The sequence below is a fragment of the Lissotriton vulgaris genome, chromosome 1_2, assembly GCF_964263255.1.
Source record: "Lissotriton vulgaris chromosome 1_2, aLisVul1.2, whole genome shotgun sequence".
Taxonomy (NCBI): Eukaryota; Metazoa; Chordata; class Amphibia; order Caudata; family Salamandridae; genus Lissotriton; species Lissotriton vulgaris.
In genome coordinates, this window is record NC_141686.1 from 264,204,406 (window position 1) to 264,218,465 (window position 14,060).

The following is a 14,060-nucleotide window of genomic DNA, read 5'->3' on the forward strand; positions in this document are numbered from 1 at the left end:
TTGCTTGCACTCATGAAAATTTGGTATCCGGCGTATAAGACGACCCCCGACTTTTGAAAACATTTTAAGGGGTTAAAAAGTCGTCTTATACGCCGGAAAATACGGTAAGTTCATTCTGTGAATAACAAAAGTAGTAAGTTCATTCTGTGAATACCAAAAGTAGTAAGTGCATTCTGTGAATACAAAAATAGTAGTAAGTTTAGGATTGAATCTTAAGTTCATTCTGTAAATCGGGCCCCCAGAGAGGGCTGGCTGTTTTAATAGATCCTTTTAATAATCTCCTCCCCTCTGACTTTCCCGCCCTCAATATCAGTGCATTAAATAAGCTGCAGCTAACAGCTTGGAGGTTGAAAGGGGGGATCTTTCTTGGAGAATGGCCTCTTCCATTCAAGCCTTTCCCCTCTCCTCATGCCCTAGACATTGGGCTGGCTTTAGAAGATGCTGGACCTCCAGACAGCTGACCGCACGCTCTGTGGATCTGGTGCAAGTCCTGCCGCTTCTACAGGATGGGTTTGCCCTGAGCCTTACAGTTTCTACCTTAAGGTTCCTTGGGCAGCCTTTAGAGCTTTTCCAGCCTCTACGGGTTATCTGTCGGGCGATTAGGAGTTGGGTCAAAGATCATTTAAGGGCTTTCATAGAATCCGGCCTTCGACTCAACCTTTCTATCCCTCTCGGGACCTTTTCCTGGTTCTTCACTCTTTGAAGAAACCGCTTTCGAACCTTTTGATTCAGTGGATATAAGAATTCTTTTTTCTAGTTGATATCACTAAAGGAAGGCGGCTAGGGGAGGTAGGCTGCGTATCCTGTATTCATCCCTTCTTTCAGATATTTGATGACAAAAGTTGTGCTTCATCCGAGTCCATTGTTTATCCCTAAGGTTGATTCTCCTTTTCATAGCAAGCAGGAGGTGGTTCTGCCTGTATTTTGTCCAAGTCCAGAGACTTCAGAAGAGTTAAGCCTCCAATATCAGGATGTAAAATATGCAGCACTGATTTAACTGGATAGAGTCTCTGAGGTCAGAGCTTCTTCAACTCTATCTGTTCATTTCAGTCTGGCTCGGTACGATTTAAAGCCCTCAGCCCAACCCTTCACAGATGGGTCCACGCTTTAAAACCCAAAGGGGCAGATTTACAATAACTGGCGCATCCCTGCATATCAGCAGGGATGATCCAGTTATTGTGCACCATGCCTCCGCCACCATGGATGCGTCGCATTTACAATGCGGCGCACCATGGGGCAAAAACGGCACAGATGAGTGACACATCTGTGCCGTAAAGGCAGCGCATTGCTGGAGTTGCGTTGCAAGCACGACGCAGCTCCAGCAATGCTCTGGGGGCCCTATTCTAACAGTGCTGCGTCAATCCTTACGCCTGCTTCAGGCAGGCGCATGGTTTTGATGCAGCATGGGCTCAAAAGTGACTGAGTGAAATCTTGTAGATTTCACTCAGCCACTTTTAGGAGGCGTTCCTGCGCCAGAACGCCCCCCCGCGCAGATACTCCTACTGCTGGCGCAGGGCTTTACAACGTGACGCATCTCCCAGATGCGTCACATTGTAAATACGCGGCAGCATGGCGCATCTTTTGTGCCGCCGCTGCATCACAAAAGTGACGTAACGACGGCATTAAAGAGGCACAAGGGGTTTGTAAATCTTACCCAAAGCCTCTAGAGAAGCCAGAGTTCCTCTACCAGCAGGAGATGAGGTGGTGTCAACTAGGGGCATTTCTACTTCTCTCGCTGAGTAAAAGGTAAATTGATACTTGTATAGCGCACTACTCACCCGCAAGGGTCTCTAGGCGCTTGTACGAATACAGCTGTGGAACCCATCCTGGCTTTCCCTGTGAGGCGTCCACTCCTGGGCACCCCCAAGGTGGAGGCCAGGCATCCTTAGCCTTGTGGGGGCCGTTTTGGAGATTAAGCATGATAGGAATAGGCACTGAGGCGAGAATGATCAGGTCCGTGGAATTTTGAGCCCAAGACCCGCCAAGGCGGGGAATTGAACCCTGGTCCCGAGCTAGACCTCTGCATCAAGGTCTGCCGCTCTAATCATTGAGCCACACTTCTCCATGAGGCATCCTCATCAGACATACGCAGAGCAGCGACATGGGCTACACACTCTCCCTTTGTGAAACATGGCAGGGTGATGCAGGAAATAGGGCAGCGAATGTGATAGGTTCAAGGGTTCTTTCTTCTACAAAGTAAAGAGAAAAAGAACCAATTCTCAATAAACAAGATTATGCTGAGGATGGAGAATCAGTTGCCCTGGTTTCGTCATTGCCGGCTTGTGATGTCTCATTTAGTACTTAAGCAATGAGGAGGTAAAGCTTCAATTACTTACCGGTAATTGCAATACTCTGAGCCCGTCTCTCGCTTTGATGATTTAGCCCCTCCCTCTGGCCCTGTTGGGACCAGGCCAACTGTGTACGGGAAGCCTTGCGTCAACTAAAACAGGATGTGCTGAGGGTGGGAGGGGTTTTTAGGATTAAAGTGCTTGGTGTGGGTGTGTCTACGACTTACAACAACCTCAGTTAGTAATTAAGCAAACAAAGAGTCGATCCAGAGTAATGCAATTACCAGTAAGTAATCGAGGCGGACGTGGTGCCGTGAAGGTGGTGCATGAATGATGGCTGCCCGTGGTCCACGAAGGGGACCCTCCTGAGAGGGCGGCCGCCTTAGTGCAACATAAGCGGTACAAAAGGGGATGGCGATGGATGGAGCATCTGAATCAATCAAACACTCACACCCAGTCAAAAGATCTGGGTTTAATCCATCACCGTTCTTTAGCCCACTCTGCCACCCCAGTTCAGACATGGCTATATGCAAATCAGTCTGACCCTGTGCCTTATGGGAACAGTCCAGCCCGAACTGCCAAGCCATGTATTCCCTGGACCGGAAACAAGCTTCCGAGGACCGGTTTCTGGCATTCCAGCCATCTTCAGCCAGACTTGCTTTAATCCAGTGGCAAAGTGAGCAAGGGACTCACGTCTGAGCATACCCTGCCACACTTATGGCGGCCAAAAGCAGTACAAAAGGGGGTGGCGATGGATGGGGCAACATAAGGGCACACGAGTCAGTCCAGTTGTTAGGGACCCACTGAGAGTCCGCGTGCCCCGTCACTTCCGGTAAGGGGTGGACGCAGGATGCAGTATAAGTGCCTCCCCCCGCCCATCTGGCGGCCACTTTGTGGCTGCCCTTTACACCGTTGTGTGACCAGGAGAATTGAGCACGTGAAGACCTGGCCAGTGTCACACCAAGCGCGGAGAGTCAGCCTTCAACAACCTTGCACTGTCGCTCTTGGGCAAGGATCGGGGAGGGTTCAAGGCGTTCCCCGGCGTTAACTGTTTGGGTCTCACAGACCGTGGTGCCTGTGAGAAAAGGAGGTATAGCTGACCGTGGCTGCCTCCTTCTGTTTTTGAAAGCCGGAGGGGGTTCAAGTGCACCTCTCTGAAGATTTAAGTTCAAGCTTATCAGAGAAAAGTGCGCACCTCTGCCAGACACAAGTGCAGGTCCCCGTCTGCTGAGATAGGTGCAAGCTCCAATCAAGTGGTTACATTGTAAAAAAATAAGTGCTGAGGCTCTTGTCAGATGGCAGCTTGCACCAGCCCATTTCTCCAGTTAGCACCACCTAAAACAGAGCCAAATACTAACCATGAAGTGGGGAGAGACTGTGGCATAATGACCAGAGCTGCTGACTTCAGAGCTGGGGAACAAGGTTCTAGTCTCTGCGTCAGCTCAACAGCCTGTGATTCTGGGCAAATCACTTAAAACTCCCCGAGCTTACCAGAAATGAAAGTGTCCTTCACAGGTGTTCATGAAAAGCCCTGGTGTTAATTAAGTGCTGGTGCTGAGCACCGGAAATCACTGGCTCAAATTAAGCACTGCTTCATTCTATCCAGCAGCTACAACTTTAATATGCCAAAGTTTTGCACCTTAGTGGTTCACATTATGTCAGCGCACGAGAGGCAAGTATTAAACGTGATAGTTTTTAAACATGAACTTAAAAACTTTCTTGCCCCTCCCCCAACAACAAAGCCATTAGTGAACCAAGAGAAAAGTCACTTGTCACACACACCCTGTATGTGGCTTTGTTTTTTACTTCTGCGTGATGTAACATTATTGTCAAATAAACCAAATTCAAGAGGGTTTTTAACAGGGCACACCCTGAAATATTTGCCAAGGAGCACACATTTTGGTCAAGTGGGAAGCTGGGATTTCTGCAAGAGTGGGGCAATTGCTCAATGTGCCGAAGTGTTTCACCTTGATACTTCAGATTATATCACTGCACTGCGTTAAGCCACTGTCTAAGATCACACAATTTACTCGAGTGGGGAAGCTGGGATTGATGCCAGGCTTTTTTCTCATAGTGTTGGTCGGGCCAACAAATTAAAGAGGACAAGGTTGAGCCGGATTCGAGCCAAGGGTCTGGCTTGACTTTAAGAGTCCCCCGCACAAGTCAACCCGTGAACATATTTATCATGTGATCATGCAACTAACATCATGTAAACACATGATAAATTCAAAAAAGGGTTTTCTCTAACACTTGGAAGCGTTTCACCTTAGTCCATCAGATGATATCACTGCATTGAGAGGCTTCTATTAAAAGAGATAGGTTGTACACATTAACTTACAAATGTTCATGCTCCCACGCCCCCTGACAACAACGCTATTGTCATGTGTACCCTACGTGCGGACTAGGGGGCATATTACCAAGCAATAGCGATAATTATCGCTATTGCTTGGTTAGAGACAAAAATTTACCGCTAAGCTGCGGCGATTTTTATCGCAAATAAACCTTGGTATTACCAAGGTTTATCGCAAATGCGATAAAAATCGGCCGCAATGCATGAATATCGCTGAAAAGTCAGCGATATTCATGCATTACCGAGCTAATGCTCTTAGCCATGTTATCCACCTCCCATTGGATAACATGGCTAAGAACTGCTCAGGGCAGGTGTTAGCTTTTGGAGATATCCGCACTTAGCGCGAATATCTCCAAAAGTTGGTAATAGGAGATAGCGATGTTAGCGACTGTTTCCATTCGCTAACATCTTGGCACGCCCACTTTGCATGTTTTTAGTGATAAATATCACTGACATGCAAAGTGGGGCCCAAGATGGTCGCTATCTCCTACTAGCTGTCGCTAACTGGTGTTAGCGACAGCTACGTAATAGGGAGATAATTTTATCTCCGCTTTCTTGGCTTTTAAAGCCAAAAAAGCAGAGATAAAGCCCCTTGATATTATGCCCCCAGATTCTTATTATACATGACACAGCATTGTAATCCATTAAATCAAACACAGGAGAGGTGTTTGGACAGCACACATCTTGAAATCACATATTTGAAGTTGCTTTCAATAAATATCTCATAATAGTTATATAATTTAATGTACTAAGATGAAACCCTTCCACATGTTCCATTTCGAACTTTGAAGAGACTTTACTTCTCTTTTACGTAGTCTGTTGCACGATTTGAACACTACGGGCCTCATTTATGAGAATTGACACATCGCTTCGAGAAAACAGCAATGCATCACTTTTCATTGCGCCCTCCTTGCGACACCAATGCTGCGTCATATTTACAGTATGACGCATCATGTCGCAAGGAGTTAAGGATATGTCATTATTTATGACGTATCTGTAGGCGCAAAAATGAAGCATTGCTGGAGTGTGTCACAAAAGTGACGCAACTTCAGCTATGGGTCATTTCACATGGGCAAGTCCCATGTGAAATGTGCCTGCATCAGTCTTAGGTCTGCCATGAGGCAGGCGTAAGATATTGATGCATTTGCATCCTAGAAGTGGTGCAGTGAAATCTTATAGATTATAGATTTTGCTGAGTCACTTCTACGACCCTTTCTTGTGTCGGAACGCCCTCCCTGCATACATTATACCTGGCGAAGTTATAATGTGGCGCAGGGGTTTACAAAGTAACGCTTCTAGGTAGATGCGTCACTTTGTAAATATGGTGCAAAAAGGCTCACTTTTCACGCCGCTGGTGCATCACCAAAAGTGATGTACCGCCGGCACAAAAGTGACGCAAGGGCTCATAAATAGGCCCCTACATATTTTCATGCCTCGGCTCGTGCACAGGCTCTTAGATCCAGCAGACCCTGGCTCTCCCTTTTAATATTCTGGCTCGCCCACCTCTAGCTGTGGATGTAGAAGGAGGAAGAGAAACAGCATCTGCTTCCATTGTTGTTGCCACTCCTTGTCCTGCCCGGGCTCCGGTAACCCCACCAGAAGTAGGACTGGTCTGGGGGGTTTAGGAGCAGGCCTGGTAGAAAGTGTTGTCTGTCTGCACAACAGTGTGGGCCACAGGGGTGCAGCAGTCAGAGAGCATCCATGACAACATTACCCCTTCACCCCTCTCGCCGTGATGACTAACATAGTGAGGCCCCTGCAAATCATCACAACGAGAGAAGCGCTCAGAGTAATGCTATTACCGGTAAGTAATCAAAGCACTTTAGAAAAGGAAAGTGGGAGATTAAAAAAAAAAAGAATCAGGAGATTGTATTTCCCCCATTGACTTCTATTGAAGAAGAGGTAATTTCAGCCAAATTAATGCAATTTTCTGCTTCAAAAATTGGGAGCCTCCCACTGAATCAGGTCTATTGGCATGTATGAGAGAGGCAGCCGCTGCTGAGGCGAAGGGGCCCTGTCTGCCCTATAATGGCTGCTGTTAGTTGACAGACAACCAGCTGAGAATTTTTAATGGGCACAGTGTGGCCCAGATCTGTGTTTCTACTCCCCTTGTGAATTTTGTGGGGGGAGAGGCTGAGATTGTGGTTACTGAGAGGGACAGAGTCTTGGCAGGCAGTTACACACCCAGGTCTGAGGGGTGTGAGTTGGGAGGGAGAGGCTGTGTGCCCACGTTGGGCTGACAGGCAGCTGCTGGCTGAGGCCTGTGATGATTTGCAGCTGCAGGAGGGCAGCAGCATCACACTTCAAACCTGTAGGCGGGTGGAGGCAGCTAGGTGCACTGCCTGCTCCTGCTCCATCAAGTGGCTGGCCGCTCCACCTCAGGTCCAGCAGTCCCAAACCTTGTGGGAGCCTGTCCTCATCTGCCTGTCACCGGCCTACAGACCTAAGCTCTCGGGGCCCGATTCACAGAACTAACTTAAGACAAAATCCTAAACTTACTACTTTTGGTATTCACAGAAGTTAGGATTTTGTCTTAAGACAGACTTAAGACAGACTTAAGTTAGGATTTTGTCTTAAGTCTGTCTTAAGACAAAATCCTAACTTCTGTGAAAACCAAAAGTAGTAAGTTTAGGATTTTGTCTTAAGTTAGTTCTGTGAATCGGGCCCGATGTAGAGAGAGGGAGAGATGAAATGGAGTAATGCAGTAAATAACAGCGGCATTGAACTCTCACACAAATGTGCCGCCTGCCATGTGCTGCTGTCCCTGACCTCTTATGGTTCTTTTAGTCCAAGCCATCACACCAGTCACCACCTCCCAGCTCTAATTCTCTCCATAACTTTTAGGAAACCAGTTGCAGGTGGGAAAGCACTGCGCCTGTGCATGGTTTGAGGGCTAACCGCACATCCACTTAAGGAAAAAACAAGTATTGGCAAAGCCATTTGGTCTGGCCTTTCACATAGCAAAGAACCTCAAGTAATTACAAGATGTCCTTCTCGAGTCAGAAGAACCAGCGTGAAATCTTTAAGAAGACTGCAGCCCTTAAGAACTGTACTAGGTGTCCCTCTCAAGTCAAAAGCTACTGCTTCAAATGTCCTTCACAAAGGAGAGGGGGTGCGGTTTCAATAGAAACATTTATATATCCACTTGTCTTCTACAGCTTAAGTAAATAAGTTAGTAAGTAAAGATGCCGATGCTGGCACATGTTGATGAATCAATATTGCAACTTTTAATAAATGTCTTGATATTAGGGACAAGATGTGAAGTAATTATTAGCGGTCACTCTCGAGTGTGATGAAAGACATTCTTTCATGGCGCTGCAGCTCCACACGTCATTACTAGAGGTCACTTTCGAGTCTGATGCAATAGACATTCTTGAGGTCACTTTCGAGTCTGATGCAATAGACATTCTTTCTTTTCATGGCGCTGCAGTTCCACAAGTCATTACTAGAGGTCACTCTTGAGTCTGATGCAATAGACATTCTTTCTTTTCATGGCGCTGCAGTTCCACAAGTCATTACTAGAGGTCACTCTCGAGTCTGATGCAATAGACATTCTTTCTTTCATGGCGCTGCAGTTCCACAAGTCATTACTAGAGGTCACTCTCGAGTCTGATGCAATCGACATTCTTTCTTTCATGGCGCTGCAGTTCCACAAGTCATTACTAGAGGTCACTCTCGAGTCTGATGCAATAGACTTTCTTTCTTTCATGGCGCTGCAGCTCCACAAGTCATTACTAGAGGTCACTCTCGAGTCTGATGCAATAGACTTTCTTTCTTTCATGGCGCTGCAGCTCCACAAGTCATTACTAGAGGTCACTCTCGAGTCTGATGCAATAGACATTCTTTCTTTCATGGCACTGCAGTTCCACAAGTCATTACTAGAGGTCACTCTCGAGTCTGATGCAATAGACATTCTTTCTTTCATGGCGCTGCAGTTCCACAAGTCATTACTAGAGGTCACTCTTGAGTCTGATGCAATAGACATTCTTTCTTTCATGGCGCTGCAGCTCCACAAGTCATTACTAGAGGTCACTCTTGAGTCTGATGCAATAGACTTTCTTTCTTTCATGGAGCTGCAGTTCTAAAAAATGTTTAGAGGTTCCTCTCAAGTCAGATGCAACTGCTTCCAATGACCTTCCCGCAGTGGGGGCATGTGGACCTTTTACGTATACCTTTGCATGCACACGTTTGCTATTTTTAAATGATTTGTGTTTATTAAAATAATTTGCCACAGCTGGTTTGTAACAATGAATCGAAATTACAGATTCCTATACATTCTTAATGATGCCCTAACATATGTAGGAACAACCATTCACTGGTAAGGACAAGTGCTGTTAAGTAAATAATTTTGGGTGTGTATAGTGGTGGCTTTTCCTGATATTGGGCCCGATTCACAGAATGAACTTAAGACTCAATCCTAAACTTACTATTATTTTGGTATTCACAGAATGCACTTACTACTTTTGGCATTCACAGAATGCACTTACTACTTTTGGTATTCACAGAAGTTAGGATTTTGTCTTAAGTCTGTCTTAAGTCTGTCTTAAGTTTGTCTTAAGACAAACTTAAAACAAAATCCTAACTTCTGTGAATACCAAAGGTAGTAAGTGTATCTGTGAATGCCAAAAGTAGTAAGTGCCTTCTGTGAATACCAAAATAGTAGTAAGTTTAGGATTGAGTCTTAAGTTCATTCTGTGAATCGGGCCCAATGACTTTTTCTGATATTCACTGCTTTAGTACTGTGTCCCTGGTCAGTAGCGGCTCCTGGAGGTAGTGCTGTGTGGCAGTGGGGCGGGGGTAGTAAACTCCGGCATACGGCCGATCAGAGTTAGGAAAATAAATAAATAAACAAAACAAATTAAATTGTGCACGCTGCAACGCATTTGGCCACCACTGTCCCTGGTGTAGACAGCTAGTAAAAACCAGAAACATTCTTTCATGAAGTTGCAGTTCCACATGTAGTTACTAGAGGTCCATTTCAAGTCAGACACAAGTGCTTCAAGTGTCAAATACAACTATGACGGGGTTTGGCTTCAGCTATCAATTTGCATATACACTCTTGCTACTCTAATGACTTGTGTTCATTTTCTGTACTTTTTTCCTTTCTCCCATACACAGGTGCAGACATCAGGATGAATTTCACCACCAGGTACACAAATTAGAGGTAAACTTTACCCAGGTGCAGTTTGCCACACATCTCAGAGTTCTCAGCGACAAGCACTCGCTTTATGTAATGTGGCTCTCAGCAAAGCCACTCTTAGGTGGTGAAGGATGGGAGAAGAAGAGGGTGAAGCAAAGACAAGTGACAGAGAGAAAGGAGGACACAGCAGGGATAGAGAAGAAGGTGAGGTGGAGTAAGGTGGAAGTGGGATACATCTGATGGTGGACCTCGCAGATGAGGTGGAGTAAGGAGGGAGAGTGGGAGACATCTGATGGTGGACCTCACAGATGGGGATGGGGCGGGGAGTCTCCTGCTTTGTATGTTCTGGCCGCCCACCTTTCTGAAGGTTCATCATATAGGGCCCCCAAAATCCATATTACTCACATAGTATTAAGAACGAGTTATAAAAGAGCTTAGACAACTAGGAACATGTAGTAAGGTAATTTGACACTACATGCACTAAAATGTCAATGCCCACCCTGCTCTCTACTCCTCTTCATACCTCTCTGCTCTCCTCTTATTTGCACTCTTCCCTCTTTCTAAACTCTGCTGTATCTATTTTCCCTCTCCCCTTCTTTGTGTCTCTCCCTAACACTCACATACTCCCTTCCAGTCTACTCTCCTCCACTTCTCCACTTCTTTCCTTTCCACTCCTCTCCTTCTCACTTCCCTTTCTTTACGTGGCCACTACTCTATCGTCCTATGTCTCTTCTCTAAATGTCCTTTACCTGAACTCTTTCTTTCCAGCCCTCTCCTCTGCTGTTTCTTCCTTCTACTCTACTCTTCCTTCCAATCTTTGTTAGTCTTTGTTCCTACCTCATTAGTCTTTGACCTAGCCTTGCTGGTCTTTGTTCCTCCCTCAATACTCTGTGGGCCCGATTCACAGAACTAACTTAGGACAAAATCCTAAACTTGCTACTTTTGGTATTCACAGAAGTTAGGATTTGTCTTAAGTTTGTCTTAAGACAGACTTAAGACAGATTTAAGACAAAATTCTAACCTAAATCTGTCTTAAGTCTGTCTTAAGACAAACTTAAGACACAATCCAAACTTCTGTGAATACCAAAAGTAGTAAGTTTAGGATTCTGTCTTAAGTTAGTTCTGTGAATCGGGCCCTTTGTTCTTATCTCTCTACTTTCCTTCCTACCCATGCTAGTCCTTGTTTCTACCTCGTTAGTCTTTGATCTAGCCTCGCTGGTCTTTGTTCGTCCCTCATTACTCTTTGTTCTTTTCTCTCGACTCTTCCTTCCTACCCATGCTAGCCTATGTTCCTCCCTCACTACTCATTGGGCCCGATTCACAGAACTTACTTAAGACAAAATCCTAAACTTACAACCATTTTGGTATGCACAGAAGACATTTACTCATTTTGGTATTCACAGAAGTTAGGACTCCTAACTTTAGGACTCCTAAATGCCTTCTGTGAATACCGAAAGTCTTAAAGTTAGGATTCTTGTCAGTTTAGTAGTAGTAAAGTTCGGACTCCTAACTTTAGCACTCCTAAATGCCTTCTGTGAATACAGAAAGTCTTAAAGTTAGGATTTTTGTCAGTTTAGTAGTTGGAAAGTTAGGACTCCTAACTTTAGGACTCCTAAATGCCTTCTGGGAATACTGAAAGTTTTAAAGTTAGGATTTTTGTCAGTTTAGGAGTAGTAAAGTTAGGACTCCTAACTTTAAGTCTCCAAAACTGAGAAAAATCCTAACTTTAAGACTTTCGCGATATTCATCCATTTCGCTGCTATTGGCGGATATTTTATCGCATTTGAGATAAACGATGATAATAGCACGTTATCTCTGCGATAAAATCCGGCAATGCGCAGCGATAACAAAATAATCGCTCAGCTCATTTAGCGATAATTATCGCTATTTGTTGCTAATATGCACCTCAGTCCTGCTGTGATCCACAAGGCATTAATGTTAATACCACTTTTTTCAGTGAATGGATCACTTTGTCTTTCAACTGAATTGCTCCGATTAAAAACCTAGGGGCCATATTATCAAGAAAGGGCGATAAGTTATCGCCGCTTTTATCGGCAGGAAACTGCCGCTAAAGGGCGATAATGGGCTTGATAATATGCCCTTGTGAATTCCTATAGAAGCCCAGGTTAACACCAGAACCTGGGCTTCTGTGGGAATTCTCAAGGGCATATTATCAAGCCCATTATCTCCACATTAGCGGCAGTTTCCTGCCGATAAAAGCGGCGATAATGTATCGCCCTTTCTTGATAATACCGTAGGGCAATATTATCAAGCACGGCGATAAGATTATCGACCCTTTATCGGCAGGAAACTGCTGCTAAAGCTGTGATAATGGGCTTGATATTATGCCCTTGCGAATTCCCATAGAATCCAGGTTCTGGAGTTAACCTAGGCTTCTATGGGAATTCTCTGCGGAGTATTATCAAGCCCATTATCGCCGCTTTAGCAGCAGTTTCCTGCTGATAAAAGGGGCAATAATGTATCTCCCTTCTTGATAATATGGCCCCTACAGTCTTGCAAAATATCCCCTTCGGCCCTGTGATACACCAGCGATCTTGCTGTCGATAAGCGTAGCTGTAAAATAAAAAGTCCAATTTTGCGATTGTGGATTCCCTGCCAGCCACAAATAATCCTTAACGTAGGACTGACCACCATGTTTGGGCAATAAGAACTAATGTTGAAAGAGTGGGATTTTCACATTCATTGATACTCTATTGCGAATAAGTGAATTCAGGAAAATCAATATGCTTTTGGGTTGAAAATGCGATAACTGCTGATTTAAATAATGTGGCCTCAAAGAAAAGCATTCTTCTGCGAAACACGTGTCAGCAGTTTTTATGATGGAATCTGAGTTCATGTACAAATTTATTCAATTAAGACAGCCTTCCATATGGCCAAGTTCACCTGAACTCTTCTGCTGCTGGAACAGAGACTTCTGCACCGTTGCCGCTGGACTGGTTGCCTGATTGACTATTGGTATTATTTTTGTACATGACTGATATCCTAGTATGCTACCGACTACTATATTGCTCCTAATAGTTGGTTCCAATTACCCTCCTGCTGCCCCTACCCCCTGTCCCTGCGAGCTTTAAGAAAGAGGTAAATGCCTAAGCTCACCTGGTCACTATTGCTGCGGGACCCAAGACTCGGTACTGTTTCTGTATTATTATTTACATGTCGTTTACTGGTTTTATATATGTATTGCTGCTATCCTTTGCTGCTAGGCTACCATATTGTACCCCATAGTGGATTTATCCACCCTCCTGTTGCCCCTACATCTATTTCTGTAAAGCGCTCTGATATGTGCAAAGATCTTGTTCGCGCTATATAAAACTTTGAATAAATAAATAAATAAGACAACATTTGAATCTTTTTAACTTGGAATTACCCATAAAACATCTAGAGAAGACCTTCAGATGCAAGATTGTCCTTTCTACACGATAATAACTAGTCATGTAATAATATTCACATGATGTGCTTCGATTGATCGCCTACGGACCTAATATCTGATTTTCTCCAATGCTCGCGTTCTTGCCAGTTTGCAGGTAGGGTACCTTTCTTTCATTTTATAGTTGTGTAAGCATTGATTGCCAAGGAGTCCCAGACTGAAAAGAGGTTGTTAATCAAGCTTGTAAATCCATGGAAGATACCAAAGCAGAGCAATGTAGTACTTAAAGAAAAGTACATTTTTCGTGGAAGTAGCAGTGTTTTTTTATTACAGATATGACACAGTCAACATACTTGTTAAATATATTTAAAAAAGTTGTATTTAACTGAAGCTGTCTGTTTTTGCCCAGTTTGCATCTGTGCTATCCCACTTTGTGGATTTGCTGGTGAGGCAATGGTTGTGCCTGGGCGCTCTATGCCTTAAACAATTGAAACTTGGAGGGAGGAAGTTAATTTAAATCTTATTCAAGGAGCCTGAGACTTTAAAACAGGAAACCCACTCAGTGTAGAGAACTGACAAATCAACAACTTTGATTATCCAATACAGAACATAAAAGGGAAACAAATACACACATATTTCCTTCTGCTATGTTTCATTTGTCAGTTTCCATCATGTGTTCCTAAGTGCTTTGGAAAAGAAGAACATACATTTTCAAGATAAAGATTTATTTTTTTCTTTACATTTTCATTTATAAACTGGATGTGTTTTTAGAGCCTTTCACTAACTGTACAACCCTTGGCTGAAGTGATGCTTTGCATGTACAGTTTGAAACGTTTCCTAACCTCTAAATCTATCTTTTTGTTTACATTATGCTTTTCAAAGGCTAACAATAAA